At 38.7% G+C, this 5,345-nt stretch overlaps 1 pseudogene; it reads left to right on the top strand.

Annotated features, from left to right (window-relative positions):
* The first annotated feature begins 1,499 nt into the window (after positions 1-1,499).
* Positions 1,500-1,984, top strand: LOC129149238 (60S ribosomal protein L23a-like; annotated as a pseudogene).
* Positions 1,985-5,345: the final 3,361 nt, after the last annotated feature.

Raw genomic sequence — 5,345 nt, 5'->3', positions numbered from 1 at the left:
GATCTCTTAGGTATTATCATGTCATGATGAGTCAATTAAAGATAATTAGTTTAGTGGGCAACTTCTAACCTGATCATGTTCCTTTCACCAGTAAATGGCATGCAAAGCAGTATTCCCTAAACTATCTCCCTTAGAAATATATTGCATTTTAAAACATTAAAGAACTAACTTCCTGTGTCAACCTTGTAAGTCAATGTTCACTGAAAATTTTATTGAACTGAAACTGAAATCCATGGGAACTTCAGAAAGTTTCAGGTGATCGACACAGGTAAGTCAATGCTAAAGATTGTCTTTTGATGCCTCTATTTCTCTACCAACAGCCTGGTGGGTGCATGCTCTCAAGCTTGCTTGGCTACCTGCTACAACAACTTTCAAATTGTTCTTCCCACTTGTAGCTCCATCCTTCCTAAGATTCTCCTTACAGACTATCTTGTTCACTCCACTGAATTATTGCTTCATGGAAAACATGTTGAAAATATCACATAGCTGCTGGAAAACCAGCAGTGGCTCATTGTTGATTAGGAAATTTTGTTCTCTTTATCATGGAAGTCCATGCAACTTTCCACTACAGCAATTCTCTGATATAAAATGTTCTCTCCCCTCTTCTCTGCCAAAGTAAGTCCTAGTTTTTATTCACTGTGCTCTTAACAAAACCTTTTCCTCTCAAGACAAACATGATGGCTGAATTCTCCTCATTTACATTCCCTAAGTACTTCTTTATGCTACGTGAGTCTCACTAAACCACAATTTTAAATTTTGGAAAAGTATTCTAAAAAGGTTTATTTTCTCTTCCAACATAAATTGGAAATTTCTTCAAGTCTGAATCTCTTTAATTTTGTTTTAAATTTGCCATTTCCCAGTAATACAAGGAGATGTCAGCACATATATTTTTCTCCATCCATTTATTTTCAAGCTATATGTGTCTTTATATAACAGTGGGTTTCCAGTAGACAACATATAGTTATGTTGTGTTTTTTGATCCACTGTCACAATCTCTGTTTTTTAATTGGTGCATTTAGGCCACTGACATTCAAAGTGATTATTGATATTCTTGATTAATATCTACCATATTAGTTACTGTTTTCTATTTATTGCCCTAGTCCTACTTTTGTCTTCCATTCTTGTTATGACTTCTATGGTTTTAATTGAGCACTTTATCTGATTCTGTTTTCTCTTATTTCTTAACATGTGGATTTTACTTTAATTTTTTTTTTTAATTTAAATAGTGCCCTAGAGTTTGTAATTACATTTACAGCTAATCCAAGTCCACTTTCAAATAACACTATACCACTTCACAGGTAGTGTAATTTATAATAACAAAATAATCCTAATTCCTCTCCCTCATTCCTTGTATCATTGCTGTCATTTACTCATATTTTTGTGATATATATACATAAAAATATAGAAGCATACACAATCAAATACATTGTTGATATTATTTTGAACAACCTGTTATCTGTTAGATTAAGAATAAGAAAAAAAATATTTTTTTCAGAAAGATGGTGCCAAAAGTGAAAAAGGAAGCCCCTCCCCCTCCCTCCCAAAGCTAAAGTCAAAATAAAGGCTTTGAAGGTAAAGGAAGTAATGTTGAAAGGTGTCCACAGTCACACAAAAAAAGATCTGCACATCACCCACCTTCTAACTGCTGAAGACACTGGGGCTCCAAAGGCAACTTAAATATCCGCAGAAGGGCACCCCCAGGAGAAACAAGCTTGACTACTATGCCATCATTGAGTTCTCTGTGACTACTGAGTCAGCCATGAAGAAGATAGACAATACACTTGTGTTCATTGTGGATATCAAGGACAATAAGCATCAACAGATAAAATAGGATGAGAAGAAGCTCTATGACATTGATGTAGCCAAGGTCAACACCCTGATCAGGCTTAATGGAAAGAAGAAGGCATACATTAGACTGGCTCCTGACTATGATGTTTTGGATGTTGCCAACAAAATTGGGATCATCAGAACCGAGCGCAGCTGACTAATTCTAAATATAAACATTGTACACTGTAATAAAAGAAAATAAGAAATAAAATGTTTTAAATTTTATTTTCACTTAGTTCTTCAATGCTTTCCATTTTTTTGTGAAGATCTGAGTTTCATATACAGATTGTTTCACTTTTCTCTGAAGGACTTGTTTAAACCTCTTTTCCAAGGCACTTCTAGTGGACACAAATTCCATATTTTTATTTTGTCTGACAGTCTTTATTTCTCCTTTATTTTTGAAAGCTAGCTCCACTGGTTACAGAATTCGAGGTTAGTGGATTTTTTTCTCTCAACATTTTAAGTATTTCACTCTATTCTCTTCTTGTTTGCATGGTTTCTGAGAAGTCAGATGTGATTCTTTTTTCTGCTATAAGGTGTTTCTTCTGCCTTCTTTCAAAGATTTTTTTTCCTTTACACTTGATTTTCTATAATTTTAAATTATATGTCTATGTGTAAGTTTATTTTTTTGTTTGTCCTGTTGTGTTGTGTTTTGGGCATATATTCTGCTTGGTGTTCTCTGAGTTTCCTGAATTTGTGGTTCAATATCTGTCATTAATTTGGGGGAACTTCTCTGTCATTTTTGTTTCAAATATTTCTCTGTTCCTTTCTTTCTCCCTTCTCCTTCTATATTCCCATTAGTCATATGTTACACCTTTTGGATATTTTGTTCTGTTTTTTCGATCTTTGTTCTCTTTGTTTTTACTAGTAAGTGTTCAAGGATTCTATTGATGTACCTTCTAGCTCAGAGAATCTTTTCTAGCTCATGTATAGTCTACTAAAAAAGGGCATTATTTCTGTCCATTACAGTGTTATTTATCTAGTATTTCTTCTTTTTGGTTTTATCTTAGGATTTCCATCTCTCTGCCAACATTGCCCATATCTTCTTCTTTTTAAAAATATATTTTATTGATTTTTTACAGTGAGGAAGGGAGAGGAATAGAGAGCTAGAAACATCAATGAGAGAGAAATATCAATCAGCTGCCTCTTGCACACCTCCTACTGGGGATGTGCCCGCAACCAAGGTACATGCCCTTGACCGGAATCGAACCTGGGACCTTTCAGTTCGCAGGCCGATGCTCTATCCATTGAGCAAAACCAGTTAGGGCTGCCCATATCTTCTTGCATGTTGTCTACTTTATGCATTGGAGCCCTTAGGATACTAATTATAGTTCTTTTAAATTCCCAGTCTTATCATTCTGACATCCTTGCCATGTTTATTTCTGATGCTTTCTCAGTCTCTTCAAGTAGAATTTGGTATGCTTTGTAATTTTACCTGGATGGCTGAACATAATGTATTGGATAAAAGGAATTGCTGTAAAAATATCTTTAGTAATTCAGTGGTGAGGTGTAGGCAGAGACGAAGCCTTCTATAGTCCTAGAATTAGGTCTCAGTCTCTTGTGAGTTTATGCCTTTGGACTGTGAACTTCAAAAGCGTTTCTGAAAATTCTCTCCCCAATTAGATGTGACAGGATGGGTAGAGTGAACTGGGGTTGAGTATTTCTCTTCTCTAGGTCAATTCGGTACTGATAATACCCCAGGAAGTCAGGCTCTAGTTCACTTGTTTCCCCTGAGGGCAAGCCATGATAATAAGAACAGAGTGCTCTGGTGTGTGTGGTGTTTTTTTTTTAATTTCTTTATTGATTATGGTATCACATAATTGTCCTCATCCCCCCATTCCCATCCCAAACCCCTCCCCACGCATGCCCCCACCCCCCTGTTGTCCATGACCACTGGTTAGGCTTATATGCATGCATACAAGTCCTTTGGTTGATCTCTCCCCCTTTCCCCACCCTCCCCTACCTTCCCTCTGAGGTTTGACAGTCTGATCGATGCTTCCCTGTCTCCGGGTCTGTTTTTGTTCATCAGTTTATGTTGTTCATTATTTCCCCTAGATGAGTGAGATCATGTGCTACTAGAAATATACTTATAAGAACCGAAAATGAGACAAGCCATAATGGTTATGCTGAGAGGCAAATGAATCAGTCTGTAGTGAGTTTCTTTCTGGGCCAACAGTTCTTTTGAGTCCCAATTTCAATGTCAAACAGTTCCTTTTTTCTCTGCCTCTGTTGGAAGCCTGTGGAGATTTTTGTCTGCTATTTACTCTGGGAACTTGGTGTAGATCCTGGAGGTAAATCTCACAATGTTGTGCATTCCCACCCCCTGCCCCACGACTGAGTCTTCCTGGAGTTTTCAACACAGACTTGTCCACACTGAGTGTCCAATAATTCATCAATTACATTTCAGATTTTCCTATCTGGGCTCTGGTCCCATGGTGGTTTCCACTAGTGAGCGAATCTCCACTCTGATAAGCCCTGACTCCCTGTATTCTCCTGTCAATTTCTCCAATCTTGAGAGCAGTGGTTTACCCTGTGTCTTCCGCATTTGTATGGATCCAAGAAGAATTGTTGATTTTTTATTCTCTTAAACTTGTTTCTTGTTAGAATGAAGTGATAGTTTTAGGCTCCTTACATACAGACCAAACACCCAAGTTCCCCAAGGGGATGAATATAGCCAGGAACATAAATCAAGCATCCAAACAGAAAGATAGTTGAAACCACACCTTAGGTAAACTATTCTGGGTGGGTTGGTAATGTCAAATCAGTGGGATACCTGAGCTTCCTTGACCAGCTAGTGTCTTTCCAGGAAAAGACAAAAATATAGTAAAAATCCAAGAGTCTGATCTAAAGTAAGAGCTAAGTCTAAGAGTAAAGTCTATATCTTTAAACACAAACCCACATCCAAACATTGATAAGATGTCAATGAGTTCCTAATAAAATTTTAAAAAGAGTCCCTTTTAATTTTAAAGAGTCAAGAGTTTAACAATGAGACATTGATACTTGGATATAGTACATCCTATCTAGCAAAGAGGAAATATGCTAATTGACCCTCATGCCATTGCAAAGATGGCGGCACCCACAGCCAATAAGGGGGGAATATGCTAATTGACTGTCCTGCCCTCAAAGATGGAGGCGCCCACAGCCAATAAGAAGGGAATATGCTAATTGACTGTCCTGCCCTCAAAGATGGAGGTGCCCACAGCCAATAAGAGGGAATATGCTAATTGACTGTCCTGCCCTCAAAGATGGAGGCGCCCACAGCCAATAAGGAGGGAATATGCTAATTGACTGCCCCACCCTCAAAGATGGTGGCACCCACAGCTACAAGATGGTGGCGCTGTGTCCCCTCAGCCCCCTCAGTCCGATCCGCATGCCTGCCTCTGGAGTCCCCCAGTCCCCTCAGCTCCCCAGCCACCCAGGGCCAGCCCGAGGTGCAGGCAAGCCTCAGATGGTGGTGGCCCAGATGCCCAGGGCCAGCACGAGGTGCAGGCAAGCCTCAGATGGCAGCTGCCCAGCTG

This window comes from Eptesicus fuscus, chromosome 6 (assembly GCF_027574615.1).
Source record: "Eptesicus fuscus isolate TK198812 chromosome 6, DD_ASM_mEF_20220401, whole genome shotgun sequence".
NCBI lineage: Eukaryota > Metazoa > Chordata > Mammalia > Chiroptera > Vespertilionidae > Eptesicus > Eptesicus fuscus.
This window is presented reverse-complemented; position numbering and strand designations above follow the sequence as displayed.